Here is a 12,175-nt window from a genome sequence, read left to right on the forward strand (position 1 = left end):
ACATTGTCTCTTTCCGGATTGTTTGACGTTATTAAAATGTAATAATAAAAAAGTGCTCGGTTATTATTCCATTGTCGTGTTCATCTAATTGATGTATTTGTGTGTGTGTGTCACAAAGCACATTTTTGGGGAAAAAAAAAGAACATTTTTATTGAGTTTAATATACACTCTTATCGAGCTAATGCATGCAAGCATTGTAGTGTTATTATAAATATTCACTTAATCTTTAGGTTGAAATGTTCATGCCACGGGAAATATAAAGGTCGACCTTGCTTTCAAGATTTCAACAAAAACAAAAACTTAGGACTCTTCAGTGTTGTGTTCGTCTTGGACCTCGTCCTCCACACTGTGAGAAAGACAAGCAATATATAATCGATATCACGTCTGATTGATACATTATTGTCTTTTGTTATTTCCTTTGATGTTTTAAAAATGGACTGTTAGACGGCACCACGGCCGAGTGGTCTGAGTGCAAGGATTCAAATCCGGCCTGGCCTATGCGGAGTCGTGCCGGGTTTGTAGGTTGGTTGACGCCTCAAAATTGCTCAAAGGTGAGAATGGCTGTTTGTTTACGTGTGGGCCGCATTTGGACCTGCATTCAACCCTACCCTTAGCTGGATTGGTTATATATTATATTTATAATTAAATACTGTAAATGTATGGAAATGTCTATCACTTGTACCCGCGTTCCTGATCTTCTGTGTTGCTCCCATCCTCCACTTGGGCAGGGTCACAAAAGCAGACGACAGAGCTATAAAAGCAACATCTGATTAGTTAGTAGCACTCATAAATGACTAATCAGTACAATGCAAGTGCTGATCCTTTCCCAAAAAAATGAAATATCATGGAAAAGTTTATTTCCTTTCATTAAAAAGCTGAACACTGTTTAAACAGCTACGCGTCCATTTTCTGAGCCGCTTGTCCTCACAAGCGTCGCGGGGGTGCTGGAGCCTATCCCAGCTACCTTTGGCGGCGGGATGCACCCCGAACTGGTTGCCAGCCAATCGCAGGGCACATAGAAACAAACAATAATTTGCACTCACAATATCACCTGCAGGCAATTTCACCAATTAATGTTGCATGTTTGGGGAATGTGGGAGGACACCGGAGTACCCAGAGAAAACCCACATAGGCACGGTGAGAACATGCACACTCCACACAGGGAAGGGCTCGGATTGGAACCGGAGTCCCAAAACCCTGCAACATTAATTGGACACTCTAAATTGCCACTAGGTGTGATTGTGAGTGTGGCTGTTTGTCTGTCTCTCTGCGCCCTGCGATTAGCTGGCAACCAGTTCAGGGTGTACCCCGCCTCCTGCGCCTTGACAGCTGGGATAGGCTCCAGCACTCCTGCGACCCTTGTGAGGATAAGCGGTGAAGAAAATGGATAGACGGATGGAAGTTTGAAGAATCTAACAGAGATCCAGAAAGAGTGGAATGAGGCGGGAGTCACAGCTCAAAAAAAAAAAAAAATCACTACATTTAGGCACATATGGGAGATGGGCTACAACTGTCGGGTTCCTCGGATAAAGCCACTTGGGAGCCTGAGCCAACAAAAGAAGTTTTTTTCAGCTGGGCCAAGGAGTAGAGGAATTGGACTGGAATTGGTCGGTCAGTGGTCCATGGTGGTCTTTCTTTTCCCCATGAAAGGATAGTGTGCCTTTCATTCGGGAATCAAGCCCGAGTGCAGGGGTGTCAAACTCATTGTTGTCGCAGGCCAGATTGTCGTTCCGGTTTCTCCTCTTCCTCAGAGGACTGTTATGACTGTGAAACCGTAAAATTGTTGAATCGCCTCATCATATTTACACATGAAGTTTGTGAACTAGTTATGGAATCAGAAATCAAGGGCAATCGCAACTACTGTTGTTGTTTGGTAACACAAAAATGCTTGCAGTATCTCAATGTTATCATTTATAATATAAGAATTTGAAATTTAGTACAGATTTTAGCAAGAATCATGGACACGCATGATTTGCCTTCGCGGGCCACTTAAAATCATGCGGCGGGCCGGATCTGGCGGAACGGGCTGTGAGTTTGACACCTGTGCCCTCGTGGTTTGGAGGAAGACGGGTGAAAAAATAGAACCCAAGCTGCTTGAGGTCCTGTGTGGAAAAATCCACAGACAGTCATGATTTGGGGTGCAATGTCCAGCGCAGGCCCCATAACTCATAGGACTCATAACTCGTTAGAGCATTGGTTTGGTAAAGCCAGGGTCAAGAGTTCATTTCTCACTAGGGTGTCCACTCCCCAAGAGCAGTTGCGTCAGGTAGGGCATTCGGCCTAAAAAAAACTGTGCCAAACAAATATGAGCGTTCATCTGAGATGACACGCTGCGGCGACCCCTAACGGGACAAGCCGAAAGAAAGTTTGTCCAGTGCAGGTTTTTGTAAACGCTGGTTTCTTATATCTGAGGTCCTCGCTGCAGTCCATCAGAATCTTTTAGAGCACTTCATAATTCCTTTTACTGATGATCTCGGTGGGGATGCGACATCATCTTCCAACAGTCCCCCCCTGTCCATACCTCCACAAGCACCAAATCCTGGTTTGATACCCATGCAGTCACAGTGCTTGACTGGCCAGCCGATTAACATAATAAAACTTTTCCATGATATTTAAATTCTCTGGAAAGGGTCTGTAAATACTTTTATTTTGAATGTATGACATCATCAACAAGGACAACCTGCTGTTGGGGCTGACAGATGCTCTTGGACTGACCACCTGCATTAAAAAAAAAAAAAATGCATCAAGTTGCATCATTTTGTTAAAATAAACTCAATTTTGTGTTTGCCTTACCACCTTTTCTACTTGGGTTGCTATCTTTCCATCTATTGACAAAAACTAGAATATTTTTAAAATCACTTATTCTTTTGATTATTCCCGCAAATCTGGATTTCCTATTTAGGTTGATTGTAAAATGTTTCGTTTTTTTTTTACTGTTTATTAACTGATCATTTTTTGGTTTTGTCTCGTGAATTAAAAACAACTAATTAAACAACAAATGAGAAATATCATATGAGAGGGAATGATGTCACCAAACTTTAAAACCGAGAGATACTTCTTGGATATTAATTAATATGCAGGGCTAATAGTTTGAGCTCCAAGTTATTCATAGTACTGATGATTTTTGTTTTCCATCAGTTAGATATAATTCAATCCACTGGTTTGGTCCGTAACATCAGAAAATTGTCAAACGTTAGTTTTACAAAGTAAAAGCAGATGTTTGCAAATGGCTTATTGTGATGAAAAAAAAAAAAAGATACTCTGCTTTCATGAACAATTACAAAAAAACAGAGAGGCTGAAATCAGAGGACATATTCAAATTAAAAAAAAATGTCTCTAAATGATTAATTGATGATCAAAATAGTTGTTGGTTAATTTCATGATGAATTATTTGTCGATTTAGTTACCGTGCACGGAATATCAGTTGTTACCATTTTGTCGATCCTCATTACAGATACAGTAGTGTGCAAGTTAAATCTTTGTAAATTAAAAAGTGATAGCCTGTTAACATCTTATCAATTCTTGTATTCAATTTGATAAAAGGGCATGATGTAAAATGTAAAAAAAAAAAAAAAAAAATGTCCCTAATCAAATTGCGCGATGCACTGTAATATCCTTATTAATCTGTTGTGGCCCTTTTGGTACTATGTGGCTATTTGTTGTCATAACAACTGCTGTCATTGGATTTTCTCTATTATCTGAGTAAAGGGCATGATTTAAAAATAAATATATCCATCCGTTTTCTGTGCCGGTTATCCTCACGAGTGTCCCGGGGAGTTCTGGAGCTTATCCCAGCTGTCAATGTGTGTATTGGGCCCTTCTTGCTGTCAACTGTATGCTATCATTGTGAAATTAACGTTGTGTCTCTCAGCTCCATTGTCAACAACATTGCACGTGAAAAAAAAATTCAAATCTCACCAAAGCGAAGGTTTTGTCCCCGTACACGATGACGCCGGGACATCCGAACGGTTCGTCGACGCACTCGACTGAAAACTAAAACAGAACATGACTAAGCTCGAGTCACCGGTTTATGCAGGACATAATCATACTGCAAGTTTCATTTCGACACTCATACAACCCGTAATCGAATGACTGGACTCACCTTAATCTTCTGGTCAAACGACATTTTTTTTTGTTAAAATACTTCCGCACACTACTACTACACAAAATTTTCCGGTATTCCCGCCTACAACATGTGACAGTAACTTGTCAATAATTATTTCAATAATCTTAATTACAATATATGACATAAAAATTTTTTACAGTATATAATGTGTAAATATATTTGCCTATTCTTGGTTTTGTGTCATTTTTAGAAGATCGATCACCTAAAAAAATGAACTTCGTCATCGGACGCCACAAAGACACTGCCGATAGGATTTTACTATAAACCTGAGTACACCGTCGTAACGACACAATAAAAAAAAAAGACGCTTACCTTATGTACTGAGTGAAGCCCTTTCTCTTGTTTTTGTGAAGAAGAGACTCACGCTCGTCGGCCGGATGACAAATGTCAAAAGTTTCCAGGAAACTCAGCACATTTATGCAAAAAGAAGAAAAAAAACTCGAGAGAGATGCACATTTGTAGATGGTGCAACACTTTCACGACTTACAGACTGCCTACTTCCTTAAATTGCTCTGCGATTGAATCTCAAGTACTCTTGAATAACCTGCTCTGGCATTTCACATGACATGCTGAATTGCAAGCTGTTATGATGCCAACTGATCATGTTTTCATTACAAATGTTACTGTAATATAAAATCCATATTTATCTGCTCCATTATTGTCTGTACTCGGGTCCGTACCAACTGATAGCATGTTGCCGTTTGATCAGTTTTCATTAAAAGTAACACTGACACAAACGGTGCAATGTAAAAGCCGAGCACAGCAGCTGGTAGCATGATAGCATTTTATCCATTTTTGTTCGGTGAAGGTGTCAATTCCTTATTTAATCAGTTTTAGCATGTTCTGTGTCAAGGTTACAAGCTTGCTACATCTTAGCATCCCATTAGCTGTCATTTTAACATTCTATCACTTAGCTTTGAAAATACTTCTCATTACCTAACCAAAGGGCCGGTACAAAGTCTTTAGCGCTCTCTTGATGTATTAGCATGCACTAAGTGTGAGGATCATTTTCTCAGAATCGTCTTTTTTGGCTAAGAACGTTGAAAAAAAAAAAACAAGAAACTTGTCTCCGGTAGTTGGAGCCACTCAAGTTTGACAACAGACACTTTAAGCAATTCTCATTAGAAATCTAAAAGGTGTGATGTAAAATCCTTATCAATCAGATTTATTTTTTTTCCTAAACCCAGGTTGCTATGTTGCTACGTTAGCACACCAACTGATAGCTTTCATCAAGTCTCATCAGGCCAGATGATGTGACGTAGCACTATGTATGCGATCTTGCGTTACGTTAGTTCACAATTTTATCAATTGTCATGATAAATGAGCACAATATCCATTCCATTTTGCAGCTTAATATGATGAAAAATGGAGTAAGAGGGCTTGTAGTTCCCCGAGTTGCGCTGTAGGTGTAGGTGTAAATGCAAACTAAACTACAAATAGGGCAACGTATTCATGTTTGTGGAAGCATTTAGAATAAAAGTTATGAGTGAGTGAGTGAGTGAGTGAGTGAACGGAATGTGTGGGCGTGTGATATGTTTTTTCATGATTGTCTAAGAGATATGCTTGACTTTAGCCCAAGGCACAGGTTTCGGGAGGGTGGACGACCCTGAAAATGCTTATTTGTGGTTTATCCCCGGTTATTCAAACTTCTAGGGGGGTTAAAAAATATTTTCTCTCTTTTCATTGCAATTGTAATAGATGTCAAATATCTGCAGATTTTGACTGTTGGGAGACCGCCTGGCCCCCATTTCAGCAAATAGTTGAGGATACAGCTTTAATGTCATGGTAATCATAATTATGATGGATATGCAGTGAAGAAAATAAGTATTTGAACACCCTGCTGTATTTCAAGTTCTCCCTCTTAGAAATCAGGGATGGGTCTGAAATTTTCATCATAGGTGCATGTCCAGTGTGAGAGAGATAATCTTAAAGAAAAAAAATCCAGAAATCACAATGTATGATTTTTTTTTTAACGACTTATTTGTGTGATACAGCACCAAATAAGTATTTGAACACCTATTAGCTAGAATTCTGATCCTCAAAGACCTGTTAGTCCGCCTTTAAAAGTCCACCTCCACTACATGTATTATCCTGAATCAGATTGTCGTCAGCTGCATAAGGACACCTGTCCACCCATACAATCAGTCAGACTCGAACTTATAACATGGCCAAGACCAAAGAGCTGTCCAAAGACACCAAGGACAAAATTGTACAACTCCACACGGCTGGAAAGGGCTACGGAGTAATTGCCAACCAGCTTTGTGAAAAAAAAGCTGCACTGTTGGAGCAATCGTTAGAAAATGGAAGAAGCTAAACATGACGGTCAATCGGAGTGGAGCCCCATGCAAGATATCACCTTGTCGGGGTCTCAATGATCCTTAGAAAGGTGAGGAATCAGCCCAGGACTGCACAACAGGACTTGGTCAATGACCTGAAAAGAGCTGGGACCACCATTTCCAAGGTGACAGTTGGGAATACACTAAGAGGTCATGGTTTGAAATCATGCATGGCACGGAAGGTTCCCCTGCTTAAACCAGCACATGTCAAGGCCCGTCTCAAGTTTGCCAATGACCATTTGGATGATACAGAGAAGTCATGGGAGAAACTTTTGTGGCCAGATTAAACCAAAATGGAACTTTTTGGTCATAATTCCACTAACCGTGTTTGGAGGAAGACGAATGATGACTTCCATCCCAAGAACACCATCCCTACTGTGAAGCATGGGGGTGGTAGCATCATGCTTTGGGGTGTTTTTTTGCACGTGGGACAGGACGACTGCACTGGATTAAGGAGAAGATGACCGCAGCATTGTGAGATTTTGGGGTACAACCTCTGTCCCTCAGTCAGAGCATTGAAGATGGGTCGTGGTTGGGTCTTTCAACATGACAATGACCCAAAGCACACAGCCAGGAAAACCAAGGAATGGCTCCGTAAGAAGCATATCAAGGTTCTGGAGTGGCCGAGCCACTCTCCAGACCTAAACCCAATAGAAAATCTTTGGAGGGAGCTGAAACTCAGTGTTTCTCAGCAACAGCCCAACAACCTGTCTGATCTAGAGAAGATCTGTGTTGAAGAGTGCGTCAAAGTCCCTCCTGCAGTGTGTGCAAACCTGGTGAACAACTACAGGAAACGTTCGACCTCTGTAATTGCAAACGAAGGCTACTGTAGCAAATATTAACATTTTTTTTCAGGTGTTCAAATACTTATTTGCAGCTGTATCACACAAATAAATCGTTAAAAAAATCATACATTGTGATTTCTGGGTTTTTCTTTTTAGATGAGCCCTCTCACAGTGGACATGCACCTATCATGAAAATTTTAGACCCCTCCTTGATTTCTATCTGCAATATAGCAGGGTGTTCAAATACTTATTTTCTTCACTGTAGCAGTTTTTTTTTCTCCCCTGTGACATAAATATGCACACACTGATGATTGTTCCAACAATTATCAGCGCTTCTCTATAGCGGACCCCCCATCGAGAAGCGTGGGACAACCCCCTCTTTGTAACGAGCTTGGAAACTCATCCCAGGGGTAATCAAGCTTGATGTGTTACTATCCTCATCTTTCAAGTGTTATCTACTCGGCTGTTTTGAGACGAACAAAGCTTTCAGGGAAACATGGCTGGTGGGGGCGGGGGGAGGCCCTCCCTGCTGGGAGCAGCGCACGTGGAGCGCTTGTGATTTCTTTGCTGCCTGAAAACGAACACTGATGCTGCATGACCCACATTTATTTTCCCCCCCCTCCGCCGCAAACATCACAGCTGGCACATCAGCTGGCAGGACACACATGCGCTAACGGATGCCAGCGTATCCAACAAGTAGCGAAATGAATGTCTGTTCTGGGACACTGGTTGATTTTTATTTTTATTTTATTTTATTCGCCACGCTCGCTTGTACTTTCTGTGATTTCATGCTCTAATTCAACTGGCATTTATTTACTTCTTCTCAGCGTCGACCTTGTTACGATGGTTAGGAAAAAAATGAATAATGTGAGCACAAAACTTACTTACTTAATACTTTCACCAATCCATATTTTCACAACCATAACGGAGACTTAAACATCTTAAACTTTCTCCAAAATTACTTTGTTAGCATGTATGCGTACTAGCGCAAGATTTAGCATGCTTACATGCTGCCTTATGGGGGCGCTCACGAGCCAGTTAGGAACGATAGCAATTTTATATTTCTAAACAAAAGAACAAGCTTACGTTCCCTTACACGTTGACAGGTGGAGGAAAGTCATTAATTGTCATGCACAATCCATCCATCCTTCCATTTTCTTTGCCACTTATCCTCACGAGGGTCGCAGGGAGTGCTGGAGCGTATCCCAGCCATCAATGGGCAGGAGGCGGGGTACACCCTGAACTGGTCGGCAGCCAATCGCAGGGCACATCGAGACAAACAGTCGCACTCACAATCACACCTAGGGGCAATTTAGAGTGTCAAATTAATGTTGCATGTTTTGGGGATGTGGGAGGAAACCGGAGTGCCCGGAGCAAACCCAGGCAGGCACGGGGGAGAACGCTTTACCAGCTGATCTATCGTGCCGCCTCATGCACAATCATGGTGTCACATCTAGACTAAAATGATCACAGTACAGCAAACAAAATAGCATAACTAGCAAATAATAAAACTAAAACAATGGCTGAAGAAATTGACACAAAGCATGCTGGGAGTGCCTCCAGCCTCCCAGTGACGCTACAGTTTTGTATTTGTGTCAATTAGTTCTTCAGTCATTGTTTTATTATTTGCTAGTTATGCTATTATGTGTTCTATGGTGCAATAATTAGATTTTTGATGCGACGCCGTGATTGTGCATGATATGTTGACTAATGACGTGCCTCCACCTGTGATTGTGTGGAGGAAAACGAGGTTGTCCTTCTGTTCTTCTTTAGTTATTGAGTGCCTAAAAAGCTCAGTTTTTCAAGTCATGATTGATTTAGTTTCTTTTGCTTTGTGCCGTGAACTACATTTGACTTACGAGCGGGCTTCAGATGCAAAAACGCTGCAATTGAGAATGTGTCACGCTCTGGCATGTGGCAAGGAGAGCCACAGTCGAAAATGCGCTTTCAGGCATTTGTTGAATGGGACACCTTCAAATACAAAACGAAAACGTTTACTTATACGTAAAAAGGATGGTTTCTTTTGTTTGGCCACACCCCTTAAATGCACACTACGTTCAGTAACTACACTTTGTAAGCCAGGCTTTCTTTCATATCTTCTTTGAAGATTTTGTTCAATTAACGTTAATGTGTGTGCGTGTTCATGTGTTGTATGTTTGTTTTGCGTGCGTTATGCTCGTCTGTGATGTGTTTTCGCGCGTTTGATTTTTCTTGTTAAGTGTGTCTTTGTTTTGTTTGTCTCTTCGCGTGCGTGCGTTTTGTGCATCACGTGCGTGCGTTTGTGGTTTTGGAACGACCATCCGGGACTCTGAGGCTGACCCACTTCTCTGCTAGAACCGTGGGGCATAGAATCATGAAAGGGAATCAGAAAATCAGACATTCATTTCTGTGAGTGTGTGCGTGTCACTGAATCATCTCACGCTGCGGCAGGATCTCTCCACGCTTTTCTGAAATCTTGCGCGGGCAATCGTGTCCGTGTCGCGTGCCTCCATGTCAGACTTTAGAGAAAGAACAAATCCCTCTGCGTTCTGTCTCTCTCTGCATGTTGTGCATGCACTCGGTGCTGAGTGCAATGAGGCGCTCTGGCGCAGCCACCCCAGCAGACTATCGGAAGGGACAGTTGAGCTCCTGATGCGAATGGAAGAGCTCAAGGTCTTATCTAGTGGAGAAAAGTGACACATTCCAGACTCCAAAGTCTGTCACATGAGGCCACGTTATCCATCCATTTTCTTTGCCGCTTATCCTCAAAAGGGAGAGTGCTGGAGCCTATCCTATCAACGGGCAGGAGGCAGGGTACTGAAATGGTTGCCGGCCAATCGCAGGGCACATGGAGACAAACAGCCGCACCCACAATCACACCAAGGGGCAATTTAGAGTGTCCAATTAATGTTGGATGATTTTGGGATGTGGGAGGAAATCGGAGTGCCCGGAGAAAACCCACGCAGGCACGGGGAGAACATGCAAACTCCACACAGGTGGGTCCGGGATTGAGCCCAGGACCTCAGAACTGTGAGGCCAAAGCTTTACCAGCTGAGCCGCAGTGCCGCACCGTATATACCGCCCACTGCCCGTTGACAGCTGGGATAGGCTCCATCAGTCCCTGCGACCCTTGTGAGGATAAGTGCCAGAGAAAATGGATGGATGGTATATACGGCCTCAAAATCAAACTGTGCCAACATGATGAACTTGTAACTGTACTCAAACCCCCCCCCCCTTTCTTATTTTGCTTGCATGTGACCCCTCTGACTCAAGTGTATGAGTGTAAAAAAAAAAAAGAAATCAAATTGTTACGGCCGCATTTCTGCTGCGATCATGTGGATCTGAACAGGAACGCTGTGTTCTCAGTAATGTACATCAGCTTGTATGGTGTCCTTAAGAAACTTGCCTTTTAGCCTCTCCTCTGTGACGAACCCTGTGCCAAAGAGGAAGTGACATTTTGCTCAAAATCCTTTGTTCAAAAGTCCCAAATGTCAATAACGCCAAATTGCCACTTTTATTTATTTATTCTTTAATCTATTTATCTAACCTCTACCATGTGGGCCGAGCATGTGTCAAAGTATCGCCGCCCCTCGTGATCTTCCCTTTCCCTTTTTGCGGTGTCACCCATTAGCAGGGTGAACGACTGCCTCGCAGTTCTAAGGAGCGGGGTTCAAATCCCATCCCCGCCTGTATGGAGTTTACATGTTCTCGCCGTGCCTCCTTAGATTACATCCCAAAAACGTGCATTAATCGGAGACGCTAAATTGCACATCGGTGTGAATGTGACTGCAAATGGTTGATTGTTTCTGTATGCCCTGCGATTGGCTGGCAACCAGTTCAGGGTGTACCCCGCCTCCTGCCCGTTGACAGCTGGGATGAGCTCCTGCACTCCCGTAACCCTCGTGAGGATAAGTGTCTTCGATAATGTATGGATGGATCGCATTAATATTACTCCGGAATAGGAATACGCGAGACAGGAATCATTTGACTTTCCCCACAATGCATTATGGGATGTGAGATGGCATGTTATCGTCATCATGTCTTTGGAGGCGTGCTTAGGGTTCATTTAATGGATTTAAGGTGTGCAAAATGTGCCAGTGATGTTTGCGCGGCACAAACGCAGGACTGATCGTCCATGCCAAGACAGTTTGTTAATCAAGGTAATGGAAATTCTACTGTAGTACTACGGAAATCCTATTTGTATTTGTTGGAACAGCAGGTCATTTGTAACTTGAGGTCCAAATATGTACTGGTACCTTTAGATCAGAGGTGTCAAACTCATTTTTCACGCGGGCCACATGTGGTTTCGGTTTCCCTCAGCGGGCCATGACGACTGTGAACCAATACAAATATTTAATTGTCTCGTTTAATTGTATTTATCATCAATTTATGATCTACTTTTAGCATCAGAAATCAAGGGTAATGTGTTTTTCGACTATTCATGTTTGGTAACAAAAATGCTTAGACTATCTCAACTTTATCATTTATGATGCATGACAATTTGAAATTTTTGTACAAATTTTGACAAGAATAATTGAAATTGACACTCTTTGGCTTTGCGGGCCACATAAAATCATGTGGCGGGCCTTATCTGGCCCCCGGGCCTTGAGTTTGACACCTGTGCTTTCCATAGTTATTTCCTTTCTTGACCACAGCAAACTCAAAACATTTGTACTTTTCCCATTAAACCGTTTTTGTCCAATTTTAAGCTTCACTTCCTTGGTAAATATGCAACTACACAGAAGACAAAGAATGCATGACTGTGAGATTTGTGATATCATTAATTTTGAATCATTTGCAAATTACAGCTCACAGACCACAGTTTGAGCACCATGATCTAAACTGCCTCTAAATAAGACGAGCTCACATTGTCACTCCTGGTTGACTGAATACAAGAAGGAAGAGGAGGGTGCTGAGGGTGGGAGCGGAGCGGGGCGGTGCTTGTACAC

General features: G+C 42.3%; 1 long non-coding RNA gene across 1 annotated transcript; it reads right to left on the reverse strand.

Annotated features, from left to right (window-relative positions):
- Nucleotides 1-114: 114 nt before the first annotated feature.
- On the reverse strand, nt 115-4,633 carry LOC133496844 (uncharacterized). Its single transcript, XR_009793869.1, has 5 exons — nt 4,439-4,633; nt 3,919-3,993; nt 2,681-2,718; nt 683-751; nt 115-346 (listed from the first exon to the last, which is right to left on the reverse strand). It is a non-coding gene; the product is annotated as an uncharacterized LOC133496844 (long non-coding RNA).
- Nucleotides 4,634-12,175: the final 7,542 nt, after the last annotated feature.

This window comes from Syngnathoides biaculeatus, chromosome 23 (assembly GCF_019802595.1).
Source record: "Syngnathoides biaculeatus isolate LvHL_M chromosome 23, ASM1980259v1, whole genome shotgun sequence".
Taxonomy (NCBI): domain Eukaryota; kingdom Metazoa; phylum Chordata; class Actinopteri; order Syngnathiformes; family Syngnathidae; genus Syngnathoides; species Syngnathoides biaculeatus.